Source organism: Bemisia tabaci, chromosome 6 (genome assembly GCF_918797505.1).
Source record: "Bemisia tabaci chromosome 6, PGI_BMITA_v3".
In the NCBI taxonomy this organism is placed as follows: domain Eukaryota; kingdom Metazoa; phylum Arthropoda; class Insecta; order Hemiptera; family Aleyrodidae; genus Bemisia; species Bemisia tabaci.
This window is the reverse complement of record NC_092798.1, coordinates 31,032,833-31,052,696: the sequence shown is the minus strand read 5'-3', so window position 1 is coordinate 31,052,696 and position 19,864 is coordinate 31,032,833. Positions and strand designations below refer to the sequence as shown.

Sequence of the window (19,864 nt, the reverse complement as noted above, 5' to 3'; positions counted from 1 at the left end):
CAATTCTAGCTGGAGCGCACTTCAGCAATGCATTCACCACTGCAAAAATGTCAAAGGAAATCAACACGCCCAGCGTGCATGACGGCTATTTCAATTGTAATCTTCCGGCACATTCTTACGGCGGAATGATACAACTATTTGATCTCTCCGGAATGCGTGAGGTATTACGCCGCATTTGAAGGCGTTTTCAAAACAGCCAAATTCCGTTATCGGAATAATTGTTTTCCATAGTTCACATTTTTTTGTTTCCATTTCTAACCACTGGTTTAATTATAATCCTTGTAAAAAAACCACCCATTTGTAAATACAATTCTAGCGGAAGCGTACTTCAACTATGCATTCACCACTGCAAAAATTTCAGAGGAAATCGACAAGGCGAGCGGGCATGAAGGCAGGCCTGCCACAAGGGGGGATACTTGGTCCCTGGTACCGGGGCCCGGGCCCCGGAGGGGGCCCGTGTTACCCGTGAGAAACCACTACGAATTCACATGCAACCCTTGTTTCGTAAGGAAAAGTGAAAAATTTACCCTAAAAATTTCGCAAAGTTGAATAGATTTTCAGAAACACCCTGGGGCACTGTAGAATTCTTCTGAAATTATCAAAGAAGTATACTTCTTGGAATATTTTTATCTATTTTCAAGATTTTCAGTACAGAAGGATATTTTTAGTAACTGCGTTTCATTTTCTTCCGTCGTCAGATGCTAAGAGTCACTAGTCTGGGCCTCCTCGACTTCAATGGCTCATGGCTCAACTCCCTTGCCACAGACAAACGAAGGGGGGAGTCCAGGGGGGCCTAGCCCTCTTAGAACTGAAAAAAGTATCATATGCCCCCCCCACAAAAAAAATAAAAATTTTCCAGATGTTTTGAATGCAACAATTCGCAAGTATTTTGTGCTGAAAGTAGAAAAAAAAACGTAATTATCCCGCAGAAATTGATGAAAATTTTTTTATGGAAGCTTCAAACTGCGTCCGATTAGTCGTATAAATTCTAAAATTTCTCGGGGGATGCCCCTCGGACCCCCCCCCCCCTCCGTGCTTTGGGCCCGGACCTTAAAACTGGTATCAGGGCCCGAGATGGGATGTGGCAAGCCTGCCTACTCGATATGAGCGATAAATTACAACGCTAACTTTCATGATCAAAATATTTTTCCTCGACTTTTGATTGGCAAATCAAATCAAATCGAATCAATTAAATCGAAGCTACACTCCTGAAGGCGCTCTGAGCAACTATTCCGCCACAACAGTTTTGCAAAGTATCGAACGGAATTGAAGGCGCACTTACGTGTGTGAACTGAAACTGACTATTATTCGTTTGCCACTGTGTCGATACCTACTACAATCTGCGGCTCTCGTTCGATCGACTTCTGTGAAACTCGAGATAAGGGGGTATTTTTTGACGGTAAACTTGAATTTTTAGTCAAATTTCCAAAAATCGAAAACTCTAGATGGCAGACGTAGCATTAATTACTATCTCGGCTCCTGTTAGACGAATTTTTGTGAAACTCGGGATCGGGGTTATTCTTTGACTTGAAAGTTGAATTTTTAATCAAATTTTCAAAAATCTAAAATCCGAGATGATGGATGCTGGACGTGGCCTTGAATGCTATCTGGGCCCTTCTTCCAAGGATTTTTTGGGAGCTTAGTGCCAAGGGAGAGAGATTTTTAAACACCGCAAAGGAGATACGTAGTTTGGGAGTCTCACGGGTTGATACATACAACAATTTTTCTGCACCCCTAGCTCTGAGGGTTTACATTATTTTTTGCCTTGTCTTATCTCCAAGTTTCTCAAATTTTACCAACCAAGCAGCGCAGATTTTAGGATTGGTATCAATTGAAAATACATGGTAAAATTATTGCTACCACGTTGGAGTGTTGCGCAAGTAGTCTATTCATTGATTGAATGGGCTCATCTTAGTGGTACATCCTAGTGAATAGATTTGAAATAAGTTTAATTTTTTTTTGCATTTCAAATTGCCTACCTTTCTCACGCATGGAACTCATTTCGTTGATTGTTTGAAATTATAAAATCAGCATTTATAGTCTGAGTGATGTAAAATATCGCAGTTTCCTGGAAAAATTCGTAATTTTGTTCAATTAAATTGCAAAACGGTTTCAATATTTCCGTCCCCTTGTGCTGTTCGGGCATTCGGTTCTAATTTGCTCCCCTACGACTGTGGAGTTATTGCCAACACAGTCTCGCATTGCTGTTGAGGTAATGAGCTTCATCTCCTTTTTCCAATACACTTTCCCCCGATTTCTTGTTCGTTCCGAAGATCAGCTAAAATGGCCTGATACTAAATTAGAGTAGAGACCAAGACGCTTGTTTCTGTTTTTACAACTCTAGTATCCTAAGCCCGCTTACAGACTACGAATCGAAAACCTAAGCCGATGACTAAACGTTTCGGAATTTCGACAACGCTGAGGCTTATTTTTAAAGGATGAGGCTATTCGTCGGTACGGTACCGACGGATAAATGGCTATTCGTCGGTACCGTACCGATGAATAAATGGCTATTCGTCGGTACCGTACCGATGTATAATAAATGGCTATTCGTCGGTACCGCATCGGCGACATTAATTAATAAAAATGTGTTGTCAAGCCTTGGTCCGAATGGACAAGCAAACGCCATCTATGGTGCTCTGTTGTAATTACACGGAGATACTAAGTGCCGATAAACCGTGTAGCCCTGAGGCACCTTATCACGCTTTAATGCTTTCAAATTTTTTGGAAGAAGTAGAAGAAAAGGGAGGTGACGTTAACTATGAGTTAGACAGTGACGGCGAGGTTTCTATGCTTTTTGTATCCTCTCACTCGATGAAGAAACACCTGCAAATGAAACTAAAGGCCCCATCACCCGAAAAAAGAAGCGTTCTTGATGATTCTTTTGACAGAGTAGTACATTTCAGTATTATGATGATTCATTTGACAGTGAAGTGCATTTCAGTATTATGATTATTTATTTGACAGAGTAGTGATATGAGTTCAGTATTATGTGAGAGTATTAAATACATAAATTAAATTTGGCGAATATTTCTTTACAACTCGTGTTGGGTTTTTTTTCCATCTTTCACCCAATTTTTAGCTCTTAACTTCCACCAAAATATTATTAAGAAATCATATCTTTAATATAATTTACGTACTAAAATCAAAGTACGGTACCGACGAATAGCTATTTGTTCATCGGTACGGTACCGACGAATAGCTATTTATTCATCGGTACGGTACCGACGAATAGCCATTTATCCGTCGGTACCGTACCGACGAATAGCCACTTCGATTTTTAAAATCGGTGTCCTTTGCGTTGCTTTCCACGGGCATTTGCTTCCCACTTCCGCGCCGCGCAATTCTTGAAAGTTGACGACACTGCTTTTCCCACATTTAAATAAATGCAAATCAATCGATTCTTGGTGATGCAGCTTGCCTCATCTAACGTCGATATTTTTAATGGATTTAAATCGAGGAAAAACAGTGTTGCCAACTTGCAAGAATCGCCAGAAACAGTCGCCAGTAATTCAGCTTGTACCCACGTCTGGGTGAATGCTGAGTTACTTTACGTCAACTATTCCATACTTATGTCCGAGATTTTCAACTCGGAAAAAATTAGCCCTGATCCCTGAGTGCTTTCTGAGCGTTTTAATCATAGCTCGTGCGCTGAGGTGAATTTTCTCAGCAATGTACACTGAAAAAAAATTCTCGGCGTTTTTATCAAGGTCCATTGGTACCTTTACCATCTCACTTTTTTTTTTTACGAATTATTGGTAATTTTACCAAGACAGACTGGTAAGCTTATTTAAAAACCGGTATTTTTACTGTTTTTTTTTTTCAGGTAAGAATGCCACTTTTATTGGTAATCAATTCCCGGTAACTTTGCCATTTTATCTCGGTAATTTTACCACAGTCGATAAAAAATATTGGCGTTTTTACCAAGGTCCAGTAAAATTACCGAGAAAGTTCAATAATTTTACCGAGATTTCTCGGTAAAATTACCAATTCCATAAATGATAATTTTACCAAGAAAAAACTGGGATCAAATAGAACCCTGAATTCTTGGTAATTTTACCCTTTTCTCAGTAAATACACCGAGATTTTTTTTCAGTGTACATGGGTCGTCAAAAATCATCAAGCCTCTCAAAACCCCGCTGTCGCTCTCCGCACCCAAATTAAATTTTCGTTTTGAACAACCTCTATGTAGGTATCAAAATATACCTACCTCCCTCATTGCAAAAAGTTGGAAACAAGGAGAGCGACCGGCGACCGGGGATGTTATGAGTAAAATATTGAAAATTGAATGATTTTTCTCAAGGCAAATCCTCTACTTGGAATTATCTATGAAAATTCTTCCTCGAAAAATTATACATAATTTTGTGTAACATCATGCAACATCGACTTGCCGTAATGCCATTTTTCCAGTGATTGTGATGTTGAAAATGATAGAGTCATTAAGCAACAAAGACGGGGAAGTAGGAGAGAAGGGTGCCCCATTATGTGCAGTGACTTCAGTTACATTTTTTGAAATTGAACAATTGAGCTTAGTGAGAAATATCCTCGGCAGAGCGGTAGAGTCCCCGGGGGGTCTTCATCCCCCTCCTCCCCTCTGCAATATCGAATGGACGGGTAAACGTTTTGGCTAGATCTACGTGCCGTCTCAAAGTGGAGCCTTTTCCCGGAAACGTGGACTCAGGGTGTAAGGTTCCCGTGCGGTATGGCGGGGAGTATGGACTCGTGTGTTATTTTTAACGGGAAACTAACAAATGATATTTACAAACGATTTACTTCAATGATTATCTTCAACGATTGACGAGACAATCGGTGTAAATTCATTTTCCAAACTGCCTGTTTATTGTTAACATTAAACAGGTCTGAACATTTTTTTTCCAAAAAAAAAAAAAAAAACAAAAAAAAAAGACAGCTAGGGATGTAGAAAATGATTATAAAGTAATTTTTAGCTCTGAGTACAAAAATGATCTATGTTTTTACCCTTTTTTGACCAATTTTTCGGAAAATTGAGGTTTTCTTGTAAAATAGCTTTTCGGGTCACAATTCACGGTCAAAACCAGGGTCATTTTTGGATTTAGCAGCTCAATGACATCGTAAAGCGTATATATTGCATGTCTAAAAAATATTCCTTGTAATGTCTGATAAATGAGGGTTTCCATTCGAATAACAGAATCCGCCCATATGCTCCATGTAAAACAAGTCCGTTTAATTTGCATCTGAAAGGACAAGAAAAGTATTTTCTCCAGAAGTCTCATGGGGCATCTCTCCTCGCTTTCTGCTGCTGAAGTAGGAACTGACCTCAATTCTTTCCCATCTTCACCTAATTTTCCGTAAAGGGTGATTTCACGATAATAGGAATAGTCGTGTCGCCGTGGGTTTTGAACGACATAGGGCAAAACGATTGAAAACCAAATTAATTAATCAATAGGAATGATGTCCCTGAACCTATCCATGCTAAAAATATGATGAATTATTATTATATTTAATAATATGAGACTTAAAAGGCCGAAAATGTCCGGTCGGTTACGCGTCGCCAACCCCGATTTTGAAGCAAAAGAGCAATTTGCGGTAACAAATCAGTACTGATCATGAACTCTTTGGCAATATTTGCTGAAAAGAGACTCTAGTGTTCAAGAAAATTGCCAGTTTGAACTGAAATGTTTATTATTGAGCGAGAAAAGTCATAAGAAAGAGGTGTCGCCACATTTGGCAACAAATTTTTGCAGTTGTATAAAGTGCAGTGTTTATCTCGCCAGATGGAGTCAGGAGTTTCAAAACTGCCATCAAATTGTTCGCTGAAGTCTTCTTGACAAAACTATTACTAATAAGTCAGTTTTTTTTACAATGAAAACTTTAATTATTATGAAAACCAGTGATTTTTACGTGTGTAGCACTAATTCCTCACTACGCAAAAACCTCAATTTAATAGTATTAAACTAAAAGGAAGTCTCCAAAGTTTAGAAAACTTTTAAGGCAGCATTAATTCCACCTCATAACTCAAGAATTGCCAAGTTTCATCTGTTGTATCATCTTTAATCTCACATTTTTGAGTGTCGGTTACGCTGTGTCTGTTACGTAACCGACACAATTTGGCAGGGCCGCCATGTTTGCGTGGACCTCCAGCAGTCCCGCGGGAAGCGCTGATACCTGATTCAATGGCTTGTTTATCAATCACTTTAACTTTGCACTGAATCAAAATAGAGCGTGCCAAAGCTGGAAAAAGGAAGTTTAATACCTTTAAAATGAGGTAATGAAATCCTGTTAAACTTGGTGCACTTTTATTTCTAAGGTATTTCACATTTTAACTATTCCTGTTATCGTGAAATCACCCTAAAAACGATTTTTCCAAGCAATGTCAAAGGCATTGTCCACACGAGCGCGATTTGCGGAACTTAGTTCGAGGAACTTGTTCCCGGAACAAGTTTTAGCTGAGCTAAAAACTTATTCCTCCAAAACCCGGAACTTCCCCCGTACTCCGAGCTTCTACATATGTTTCTTTTGATGTGAATTTGTTTGTTTTGTTTTTTACGTCCTTTACATGTCTTGACATTTATTTTTGTATCTATTATTTTGCAATAATTGTATAGTTTTATTGAAGTTCCGGTTCCAGTTCGGGCGAACTCGTGTGGACAGCATGCCTCGTTTTAAGGAACAAGTTCCGGGAACTGAGCAGTTTGTCGAATAAGTTCCTCGAGCCCCGCTCGTGTGGACAGGGCCTAAGGAAGCTGCAATAGAATGTGTGCCTTTGGGAATCGCGATTTTCCGGTGTACGATTAACGGGCCTCGGTGTAGGATGAAAAGAAACCAGGGCAATTTTCGGCTGGAGCAGCAAAAAATAATTGCTAGTAGCTCCATACGGTATGTGAAGGAAACACTTTCCCGCCCTTTCAGATGCAAAACAAACAGATCAATTTTACATGGGGTTATATAAGGGCGAAATATGCCATCATCTGACAGGAAAAACCTCGTTATCGGATTCTGCAAAGAGAATTTTTCAGACGTACAGTGCAAACCTAATTTGATCTGTTCAAGCCGGGAATGACTCTGGTTTTGTCTTTGTCATGCACCGATTCCCCAGAAACTTAAATGGTTCCCGAAAAGCCCACTTTTGAGTAAAATTTCTATTTTTCGGAAATTTAGTGGGTTCAGAAAATGTATCAAGTCATTTTGGATTCAGCGTAAAAAATTACACGAGAAACAGTTATAAATTCGCCACCGTTAGTCTGTCCCCCCCCCCCCCAAAAAAAAAAATCGACAGGAATCTGTAAACTTTTGAGGTGATTTCGTACTCTTAAAGATATATTGAACGCGTTCTCGGCAGTCGTTCCTCCAAGTTATTCAAAGTTTTATACAATTTTGTTTTTCAACGTTTTTTTTCCGTCTTATTTTCAAAGTTATGATACGTATAAATTATGACCAAAAAATGTACATATTTACAAAGTAGAACGCCTCGTGAATGAAGGTCTTGGAAACAAAGCGCATAAATGCTCTTTTTGCTATTTCGAGAAATGCGTGTTCGAAGTTTCGAAATTACATAACGAAAAGGCGAAAAGAATGTTTAAACTGACTTTTTGATGCTTAATTTGAAAAAAAAAAAAGAATTGAATGAAAAAAGAAAAATGAAAAAAGAATTTGAGAGTGAATTTCTCACGGATTATGCAATGCATAAATACTAGTTTTACTTGAAATCATCAGTATCTCGATTTTTTCAAAAACTGAATGTATGCACCTGGTCATCCAAGACCCTCAATTAGAGCACATTCTCGTACTGTGTTGTTCTCGTTATATTGTAGGCATTTAATGGTATCCAATTTCTTAAAACAATTCTAGTTCCTTTATAAGGGTCTTCAATTCAATAACTTTCCAGGATTTAACATGATATACCAAAAATATTTTTGGCACTCGGTCCGTTTTTTCGGGATGAGGCCCCATTGTGCCTCTACCCCTTGCATTGCCAATATCGATTAATCAATCACAATGCGCGGTTCGGCATGAAGGAATTCCAGCTGCTAGCCAGGTGCCAATAACCGAAGAGGGTGAACAAGGAACAAAAGACCAAGGGTAGCAGAGTCGCAGATTCACCATGATCGCGCTCAGAACATCCGGAACCAGCCTAGGACCAAGTCGTCCTCTCTGTCAAAGTGCCTCTCTCCAGCATCCTAAATTTTTATACGTGTTGTTTTTTTCATTCCGTGTCGGCATTCATGGTGCAAAGGTATGTGCAATTTCAATTGATTTTTTTTCTCATTAGGGATGATTCATATTTTTCTGCTTTTGATATGTGTCAAATATTTTTGATCTCACGGAGGGCAAATGAAAAGCTTCAATCAGCATTTGGAAAGATATTTTCATGTGAAATGGGTACCTTTAAAATGTAATCAAATTTTGATTTTCTACCAACTGTTTTTTCCCCCTAACAATCTGAAAGGTTGCTGTGTTCCCCACATCTTTAACATTCAAATCAAAGAGAAACCAAGAGTCCGTACCTATAGGGAAAGTGCGTGACCACTGGACCTTCCCGCACTTTTTTCCAGCCAATCAGACACCTGACGACCACGTGTGTATCTCTCATGAAAAATGACATGTGAAATCGAAATCATAAATACATTTTTCGAATTTAGTCAATTTTTCGGCTGAAGTGTGTTCACGAACGACTTTTCGAGGATTCGGCATTTCTATTAATGTATAGTAAGTTCCTTTTTCTCCATAAAACACCGAATATCTCAATTTTTGATTTTCCAATTTCCTTCCACTCGGGTTGATGTTTTTGACTCTGACCTGACGGGACGGTCGACTCGAGTCGAAGAAAATTAAAGTGTCAAATATCAAGATCCTCGGTGTTCTTTGGAGAAAGTGGAACGGACCATACATCTATAAAAATGCCAAACCCTCGAGAAGTCGTTCGTGAAGACACTTTTGCCGAAAAATTTAATGAATTCGAAAAAAAATATTTGGTTTCGATTTCCCATGTCATATTCTATACTAAAAGCTCCGAGACCTCTTAAATTTGCATATTTGGTAACGCTTAGTTTCAGCGTTCTACCGGGCCGATTTTCATGATTTTTGCCACTATCGACAGGCAATTGTCTCTAAATGAACCCGCTATATTCAGATTTTGAAAACATGATACAGATTGTTTATATTACGTGGTCAAATTGCGAATCCTCCCACTTGAACAATGTAAATTTGCTGTAATCAGATTTTGAAAATATTACGCAGATTTTTTTATGTAGGAGTTGACCAGGGGTTTAGAAAGGGGGCAAAATTTTAAATTTCCGCTAATGAAAAATGGCGGGAATCGACAATCTAGCGGGAAATGTTGAATTTTGGTCTGTCAGTAAGGTTAGTTAAGTGAATCGAAGGTATGGATGAGGTCGTCCACAAATTACGTAAGGCACTTTTTCCGATTTTTAGGACCTCCTCCCTCCTCCGTAAGGCACTCGTAAGGCTAGTCTGGACCCCACCTAAATAATTACCTAAGGCTGGCCAGACCACCCCTTCTATCTTTTAAATACATATTTTAATGAAAAAATGGTGTTGAAACAAATTGGTATTGTTTTAAACAGTACTAATCGCTGATAGGAGATCCTAAAAAATAACAGTTGTATTGAAAAAGTAACCAGTTTTTAAATCCAAAAAGTTCAGAAAAAATTATATTTTAACCAAAAAAAAAAAAAAAAAAAAATTGAACGTCTAAAGAAAACGAAATTTGGACTAGTTAGTCTTTAAATTAACGAAATTTGAACGAAATAAATGTAAAAAAATAAAAGACAAATAAATATTAAAGCGGGGCTAGGCCAACTGGTCAAAAGTTTTCCCCCCTCCTTCTCAATAATAAGCGTTTGTCTTACGTACGGCAGCGCTTGACATCCCCCCCCCCCCCAAGTGCCTTACGTAATTTGTGGACGGCTCCTAGACTCCTTTGCTACAGACTATTCAAAAGCGACAAAACGCTCCGTTCTGTTCGTTCCATTTCATTTCAGTCTTGCCATGAAATTTGAAATAAATGACAATTATTTCATACGATTCTTATTGGTCAAATTGCTCCCGGACAGAGGGAGATTTTATTCCTTTTTTTGGGTCATTCTCTTGTCGAAGAGAGTGCACAGCGCCCCTGGGGGGTTGGGCTGCGTAGCGACCATGGGGCTGTATAACCCCCTGGAATTCCATGAGAAATGAAAAAGTGGTCGTCAGGTGACTGATTGGCTGATAGAGAAACGAGGGAAGATTTGGTCTGCCGTGCTAAAGAAAAACGCCGTATGAGCCTTTAGACGTTGCCCAAGTTCCCGCGACAAATCAAGAATCTTCAGGAAAATTTGTGAATATTTCTCTTCCGATTTTTCAGAGGATTTCCTTCGTAATTTGATCTGAAGAGTGATAATTGTAGGGGAAAATATGCATAACTTTCTTCAAAAATAAACATTTTCTGATAGGCAATTTGGCAACATTCAAATGCCTATATGGCGTTTTTACTTCGCACGGCAGTGATGGTCACAGACTTTCCCTATTCAATGCGGACTCTGATTTTCTCTTTGACTTAGATGCCCAAGAATTTTTTTACACACGAAGTCCAAAATTTAACTCGTATTTATGTACATTGAATTCGATAGTTTTTGAAGTATTATCTATGTCAATTCTATATTTCTGAGGCACGAAATGTTTTATTTTTTATTTTATTTTTTGAAATTTTTACCTTTTTGGTGACAAATTAGCGCTTTCTCGTCCCTCCGCCTCATCAGCCATTTTGACGGTGAGACTGTAAAAATGCGCATAGCAGTTACGGTGTTTCAAAATCTCCGCTCAAATTTAATTTTTTAGAAGTAGACCGAACCAACATTATGGCTTGAAGTTTTTGCAGAATATTCTTTGTAAAGGGAAGAAAGAGCACTGAAATTTTGAAAAAATGACGTTCAGTAGTTTTCCCAATAGAAAATAAATTATAGCAGGAAGTCTGCAACACCGCAAATCGAGATACGTATTTCTGCAGTTTCACCATCGAAATGCATATAACTCTGTCAGCAGAGATAGCCGGATAAATTTGTCCCAATATGGGATTTCCAGGGGTGGTTGCCCCCCCCCCCAAAAAAAAAAAAAAAAAATTCCCTGACATGACAAAGGTCTCGCCAAAACAACAATCGGACTACATTTTGCAATTTGGAACTATAAATTCTAGCCCGGTTTAAAAACAACGTATGTGCCATTAGTTTCCCTATGCACATAAGCGTTTTTCCAGAAGAGCCAGAATTTATAGTTCCTAATTGCAAAATGCAGTCCAATTTTTAGACGTGCGCACTTTAAGGCGCTTGAGAGACCTGCAATCATGTTTTTTTCTCTCCTCTTTTCAAGTGATCATTGATTTGAACACATCATTATATAGTTTGAGAAACTTCAACCTAAACTCTTCTCTTTAAAAACAATGAGACATGTGAATGCGCGTTGATGACGGCGCAGAGATATAACTGTTCGTGCTTTACGGATGTCCATGTTGCATCTGCAAAATTGAAGGCGCGATGGCGAGAGGCGTGACCTCGTAACGCTCTATTCTAGGCAGCTAGTGAAGTGTCGTTCAGAATTTCAGATCCGCGACAAAAGTTAAATACGAGGCCGGATGTCATCTTCCCTATCTTCGACTGTGTTGCTCAAGTACCCTTTGTAGCACCACTATAAATGAGACAAACGGAAGCAACACAACATGGAAACAGAGCAAAACAAAGGAGGCGCGAAAGCATTACACTGGAAAAAAAACACATTGGATCTAGAGTCCAGACTCTTAAAAACATAGACAAGAAAAAATACTCTTGATTCAATCAGATTTAAGCTTAAATCAAGAACCAAGCCTCTTAATTTGAGCGGATTTCCTTTGATTAAAGCTTAAATCTGATTGAATCAAGAGTCCTTTTTCTTGTCTATGTTTTCATGAGTCTGGACTCCAGATCCAATGTGTTTTTTTTCCAGTGTAGGGCAGACGGATTTTAATAATTGAAAGTTCTTTAACCCTCATTTCAGGTTTGTGATGATTGATGAAAGAGGTGAAGTTAAGAGGATACGCTCATGTATTGGGAGGGATGACTAGTGTCTTGATGCAGACATTCACACCCTAGCCCTTCGCACTTCAAAGGCGCAAGGGTCTTCTCCCACGTAGGAATGGTTACTACGCACTGTCCTCTTTTTGCTGATGCCTCAGAATCAAGTTACGATCAAAAGCCATGGAAAAGAAGTCTACACGTATGTATCAAGACACAGAAAGGTTATCAGGCTCGGAAATGAAAATCAGTGCGGATAGCAGAACACACATCGAGGACATCCTCTCCGTGCAGGTAAAGAAATTTCTTCCTTACTCATCCGATCTTAACGTGTTTCAACGAGGGGTTGAATTTTTTCATTTTATCAAAGTACGAGTACAAGTTCTCCAAAAGCACTGAAATTGAAATCAACCATTGGCATGTCACAAACCACAATCCGCAAAAAAGGTCGATTTTAAGCAATTTTTGTCAAATCAGGCAACTTTAGGGCAAACATTTTGTGAAAAATAGTTGAAATTCGGATTCAGCAACAGAAATTACACAGGAAATTTCAGGATTAAATAATGCCACCCGGTGTTTTTGAAGGCTAAAATTCTTACGTGTCTGGAGTCAATGAGCGTCGTCGCTCCAAGAAGCCGTTACAAAAATGACCATATTTCGCGAACAAAAAATTTCCATGCAAGGAACAATATATCGATGGATGCAGAGTCAAACGAACTATCTATTAGATAACTTTTTATTTAAATCAAAATAGAGCTTTTTTCAGATATTTGCGAAATTGTAAATATTGATGAATTTAAAAATGGGCGAATTGGCAACAATGCATGTGAAAATTAAACACATTAAAAATGTGGATATTTCTTTACATTGCGCATTTTTTAGTCTAAAATTTTGTGTAAACCGCTACTTCATAGATCAATTTTAATGCGACGATTTAAAAAAAAAAAATTCAATTTTTTAAAAATTAGCATCATTCTTTGAAGTTTATGCGGAATTTTCCTCGCACGGAGAAGAAAAAACAAGGCAATTTTAGAGAATTGTCGTTGAGTAGTTCTCCATTTAAAAAATTAAGTATGACAGGAAGTCTGCGACGCCCTGAACCGAGATATGCGATTGCCGATTTACACCGTCGATTTGTTGCTCACTCCGCCCTTTAATTTACCAGCGCTGTTGATTTGAGACGAAGCTCAGCTTTTGGCGACGTCTTCTCACCCGCCGACAAATAAAAGTCAATAATGCGTGAGTCATAAAAACATTTCAGAAGTTATATATAATCAACTGTAAGCTAAACCTCAATTATAATCGAACAGAGAAGATGGAATTAAGCCATCGCGTTGAATATCTGACGATCAACGCTATCTAGTGGCGCAACAGTGAACCACAAGTCGCGCCGAGCTTCCCTCCCCTCCCGCACCATTCATCGCATGCCCACCGCGCGTCAGCTGTCGCCACTCTGTCTGGCGATACCTCGGCTCCTTTGTGCCGCGCCGCAATCGTTGAGGAATTTGCGGAAGCGCCACGGCCGAGAGAATTCGGTTTCGTTTCCGAGAACTGGCGTCTCATATCTGTTTCCTCCACTCCTGACCCAGTGACCACCCACGTCGTTGTAAAGGAACCAGTGCGTACCCTCCCCCTCGTGCGATTCTGACTTATGATACATGGTTTCCGACTGATTTTCAACGAGGAATCCGAATCTGAGCTCAGATATTGCCTGTTATGCGTTATAATATTTCCGGGGTATGTGGCCATCCACGAATTACGTATGGTAACAGCCTTACGGTACCTTACAAGAAGAGGAGGGGGGAGTTAGTGCTGAGCCCTACGTAAGCTTTCCAGCCTGCATTTATTTAAAGTGCAAAAATCCGTTTCTCGTCAGGTTGATAGTAAAATTCAGGATGATATAGCGGAAATCAGCACATCACCGATTGCTGACAGATCCGACCATGCTCCTATCATTTCTCTTTTTTCCCACTTCTCTACTTTGTGGGATGATAATTAGTGACATCGACCTTATGTCAACGTCGTAGTTTAACTATTCCAAAGACAAAAAAAAATCTTCTATTTTTCTCCACGTATTTTCGTTTATTCAACTAATTGTAACTTTTGGCCTAAAAATTGCATTGTTTTTCTAAAAGAAAACGTAATGCTTAGATCTGCGATAATTAAAAAAAAAGGGGGGGGGGAGATTCAGTCGAGCCTTACGTAATGTTTAGAGGGGGGAGGGATGCCTTAAGTTGCCTTGCGTAAGGGGAGGGGGGTCTGAAAATGGGGGAAAATGCCTTACGTGATTCATGGATGGTTCCTATGTAGTGCACATTGAGGCAGGACATAAATTGGATCGGCCTCGTGCGAAAACGTCCGTGTCCGTTGTGCATTGTACCTATTTGAAATTGCAGTATACTTGAATTGAAATTGCAGTATACTATACTTGAGTATACTTACAGTATACAGATATACTTGAAATTGCAGTATACCATACGTTGACTGAAATTGGAAATTGTGTTACTCCGATTGTGACGTTGCAAGTCTCCGCTCTGTTTTATTTTTTTTTATACGAGTTAACCACCAGTTTTCCTTGAATAGTTCTTGGGATTTTTCCCGACCACACAAAATATCAGTAGAAAATCTCAAAGAAATATTTGAAATAATTACGTATTACATGTGTGGAATAGGGCTGAAACGAATCGGCGCCGTTGTCAGCATCAAATGTATTAGGGAGGGCTATCTCAAGAAGTACAATTGTAAACGCACGAAGGTGCTTATACAAAAGGAAAAACAAAAAAGAAAAGGGGGGGGGGGAAATTGAACAGATCTATTTTTCTACTTCCTTCAAATGATCGGCTTGGAAGACAAGGGGTATATAAGTGCGATTTTTGCTATTTAAAGAAATCCATGTTTGAAGTTTCGAAATAACTTGGATTCTAATGGTGGAAAAAAGGTTCAAACTGGAATTTTGATACTTAAAAATTGGAATTTGGGAGCGAATTGTTCACAAAACATGCATTAAAACTAGTTTTACTTGAAATCATCAATATCTCAATTTTTTTCAAAAACTGCACTTATGCGCCTTGTCCTCCGAGTCCCTCAAATACATACTTGACACTTTTCAGGAGAAATCACTTTTCAAACATCGGGAAAAATAGATTTTTTTTTTGTTATGACATATCAAAATCCGTAAAATTTCCTCTTGTTTACTTAACTTCATAGATGCAAAAATGCTGGACTTCCTCCATTTAAACCTATGCTAAATAATCGATTCCTATCGGAGCACCTGGCCCTCCAAGAATCGATACATAACCATAGGTTTAAATGGAGAAAAGACAATGTTGCCGATTTGCTGTATCCGCCAATGGTGGAGAGTTACTTGGTGACCTTGGACCTCAGTTGCTCTGAAGACTCTGAGGGGTTGCGAAAAATTAAAACTTCACAACAATTGCGCAGTAAAGTCAATCATTGTTACAGATCAGCAGAGCTGAATTGACAAAAGCACGAGCTTTACCTTACGCCCAAAGTTCTTAGCTTTAGAGTATTTGAGAATATATTTCTGTATAAATTGTTTAATCTCAAATCGAACATCTACCCACCAACGCATATTTCATGTTTCTAAATACCTGAACTTAAACACTATAATGGTAGCACTAGAATTGAATATTTGGACCTGTTTGATCCAGGGGTGGGTTAAACAAAACCGACTTTTACAGCGCCTTGATGGTTCAAATCCAACGAACTTTGGGTTGTTAAAAAAAGAAAGTATAGTTTTTTTTTTTGTTTTTTTTTTTTTTGAGAGAGAGACAGAGAGTTTTGTGGCTTCTATTCCTTTGATCAGATTTTTAGGAAAAGTATAGTTTATAAATATGCTTTTAACGCAGTTCAATTTTATGAAGTAATTTTAACTGTATAGCAAACATGTACATAGGCTGTCCCAAAACAACTGGCACTAAGGCTGTCATTCGGGAACTACAATAGATATCGACATGCGGTTTGAGGGAGGTGATAGCTCATACTCTTAGCTCTTAAACGAGCCTAAGTTGAGCTAATTTGGTTAAAAACTCAACGAGTTACATCGATTTTCCCGAGACGTGTAAGAAATACCCCTACGGAATTTTTCGGTAATTTTTCATTCCGTTAACTTTGCCTCCGCAAGCTGTGAAAGTGGTTCAGACGTTATGAATCAAGTTTCCACTTGTCTGGATGCAAGTTTGCACTTGTCAGCAAGTGTTTCCATCACAGCCGAGAAGTTTTTTTCTGTTTGCAAAGTCATTTAGTGAAATTGTCCGGCCTGATAACGCGTTTTTTTGTGTTTCGTCATGAGTTCACCCGCGGAGTTGAAGCAAGAGCAACGATACGCAATTCGATATTGCGTTCGTCGTGAATTATCTGCTTCTGAAACACTTCTGAAGCCACTGTCATTTCATTCACAGTTTCAGAAGCAGATAATTCACGACGAACGCAATATCGAATTGCGTATCGTTGCTCTTGCTTCAACTGCGCGGGTGAACTCATGACGAATCACAAAAAAACGCGTTATCAGGCCGGACAATTTCACTAAATGGACTTTGCAAACAGAAAAAAACTTCTCGGCTGTGATGGAAACACTTGCTGGAAAGTTCAAACTTGCATCCAGACAAGTGGAAACTTGATTCATAACGTCTGAACCACTTGCAAAGCTTGCGGAGGCAAAGTTAACGGAATGAAAAATTACCGAAAAATCCGTAGGGGTATTTCTTACACGTCTCGGGAAAATTGATGTAACTCGTTGAGTTTTTAACCAAACTAGCTCAACTTAGGCTCGTTTAAGAGTTAAGAGTATGAGCTATCACTTCCCACAAATCGCATGTCGATATCTATTGTAGTTCCCGAATGACAGCCTTAGTGCCAGTTGTTTTGGGACAGCCTATGTACGTGCACTTGAGACGATGCACCTGAATATACACTCGAATCTTACATGAAAAAACTTAATTTTTGGCTTTTCAAGCCAGGATGATCGATGTCTCAACATGAGATTCTTAGGTTTGAAATTTTTTTTTTTTTATATTTTACTTGTTGCACGTCTTACGTAACTACTTTGAAAATTTACCAGATGGATAGACTTGATAGGCAATTAATTCTTCTCTAAAAAAATGTCTCTGAATGGGATTCATTTTAACTTGCATGCTCTTAATATGGTGTCAATAATAGTGCATAATATATATTTTTGCTAACTCGTTCTAATATCCTTTGTGCAGTTTTTAAAATGGATGAGATCATAGCATTACAGATGAAGCTGGACAATCTCGCATGTTTGTTTATTGAAAACTACAGGAACTAAGGAAGCGTCAACCACAGTTTCAGAAGTACTTCTACGAATCCTGTCTCAGCAGACCTTTTTATGGAGTATTAAGACTTGCACTTCATTCCATGACAACATCAAGTAGGTAACAACAGCTGAATGTGGAGTTCCCTCTCATGATGAGCGAGTTTTCTTGCAACAGATTCCAATAAAATTAACTACTGTTATTACGTCCGGGCAAGTTCAAAAGGAAGTGTGTGGGACTGTAGGAATGTGTGTAGGAATGTAACAGGTTTTTCACCCTCCTCTTTAATTTTTTTGGCCCTTAAAATGATACACCTAAGTTTTAGAAGCTTTGTACTTTTTTCTAGTGTTGAGATGTATGTTTCAAACATGTTTTCTTATTCTTTGTGAGCGCTCAGTTTCTAAAAAGAAACAAGTCTTGAAGTCTCACTTTTCAGGAAAGGCAAACAACTACGGAGAAGAGATTTCTTTGATGACTCGGAAGAGACTTAGAGAAATTTTTTTTTTTTGACTTTGTAATCTTTTGTTCCAACTCAAAAGAATCAATAAATTATTATTATATTATAAATCTAAACCAAAACAAACGAACAATCCTGTAAAACTTTCTTACGTACAATGGTTTTAATCATTTGTTTTCAACTCAACAAGATGAGGAGAAACCACACGGTTAACAACGACATTCGTCATCTTGAAACAATAATACTGAAACAGAGACTGACCGCTATGGCAACAAGCATAATTTACAATCTCAAAGAGTGCGATGTCTTCCTCCGCTTTCGACACGCGTGAATAAAGTTAGTTTGTACCAAATATTTCGCTTTCAAGTATTGTTTGGAGGAAGGCGAAACAATTTTTATTGAATAATTTTGTTGAAACATGTTCTTTAGAGGCCTATTAATGCAAATTTTGAGGGATTTTTAAACGGCGATCTTTTCAATCAGCAATCCCCTATTATCAGGGTGTGCGCTATGCTGTCGCGACCGGCGCTTATAGGCTGTGGGAACAGTGGGAGGGGGGGGGGGGTAAAAAAGGTGGGACCAATCAGGCCGACAATATTGAGAGGTGAGGATAGTGGATTTGTATCACAAAATTATTTATCGATTTATCAATATCATTGATAATTATTTCTAACGTTGTGAGTATACTTTCTGTTACTTTCGCCGGTTGGCTTGACTGAATTACATCATAATTAGAAAGACAATTTTGAAGCAGAGGATGAATGCAATGTAGGAATGTAGCATTTTCCCCCGGTGTTCTATTTAAAAGTTAAGTAACATGTTAGAAAAGAAGAGAGTGAAAATTACAGGGTTACAAGTGAGTAAACAATGGCTGAGAGTTTTGTTCTACGGATAATCTGTTTGACGAGTTTTGTAAAACATCAGATTTTCTGTATTCAAATGAAAAATTTCTTTGGATGGCAATGCAAATAATGTATCTGAATTATGCTTATTTTACTTCTTCTATTTTTAATGAGGAGCTACTAACAACTGTGTCCGAGTTGAACAAACTTGAAATTTGTAGAATAACTGGAAATTATTTCTTTTAATGAGAAAATCATTCTCGGTGCTCATCTTATCCAAGTTGAGATTGCAATTCATTTCACTTTATCTTAACGAGATTTTCGTTATAACTGTAGTTGAAGTGATTATGAGTTTTCATTCAAGCAGAATTTCACGAGTGACTGAGTCAAAATTAATAGTTCGATAGGTTTTTTTTACCAGTTTTCTCTTAACAAGTGAGAATTAGGGGCAAATAGGTATTATGTGCAAAGTCACAAGTAAGGACACTAAAAAGGAAATGTGTACACACGACGAACTCGGACTTGAAAATATGATTTTTTTTATTTTAAAAAACGGGCGACTGTTTGTCGATTGGGGAAGCTGGAAGAATTGCGTGCTGTTCATACAACTTTTTTCGTAGAAAAGTGATTCTCTTTTCTTCCACAAAGAGCCCCTGGTGAGCTTTCATACTAGCTGATGCAATGGGTAAACACACTCTCTGAAGACATCGACGGAAGCCTTTTCTAAGAAGATGTTTCAAAGTTTTAAACATTCCTTCGCTAATATTTTTTTTTTTTAAATCATCGATGCACCGATTCCAGTGCTGACGTGCAACACACAGATTAGGCCGATGCAAAAATTCACCAAGTGTGTCTGTTGCTGCGCGTTGCGTGCACTCCAAGTCAAAAAACCTAAGAGAAAGCATTTGTCGGAAGGGTTGTTTCCGGTTTAATTTTCTGTATGTAGCAAAGATGATCATGGCTCACAATTCTTTTGCAAACGGAGCAGTATTTTTCGTCGCAGGAGTGATGCTGTTTTTTTCTATCAATCAGTCTGTACTCATTGAGACAATCCATTTTTACAGTTTGACACAGTGTAAAGTTTTCTGGAAAGTGATTCAGATCGTTGTTACATAGGGTGTCCCAAAAGTACTGCCCCTTTTTCCGCTGAGGGCGAAAGAATGCAGATATCAAAATGCGGTTTGTGTGAGGTTATAGTCCTATTATTTACCTATAAAACAAGACCAAGTTGAGCTCTGTAGCTTAAAATTT

At 38.5% G+C, this 19,864-nt stretch overlaps 1 long non-coding RNA gene across 1 annotated transcript; it reads left to right on the top strand.

The window, feature by feature from the left end:
- The first annotated feature begins 7,912 nt into the window (after positions 1-7,912).
- Positions 7,913-18,252, top strand: LOC140224828 (uncharacterized). The gene is made up of 3 exons (XR_011900049.1): positions 7,913-8,212; positions 12,004-12,314; positions 17,246-18,252. It is a non-coding gene; the product is annotated as an uncharacterized lncRNA (long non-coding RNA).
- Positions 18,253-19,864: the final 1,612 nt, after the last annotated feature.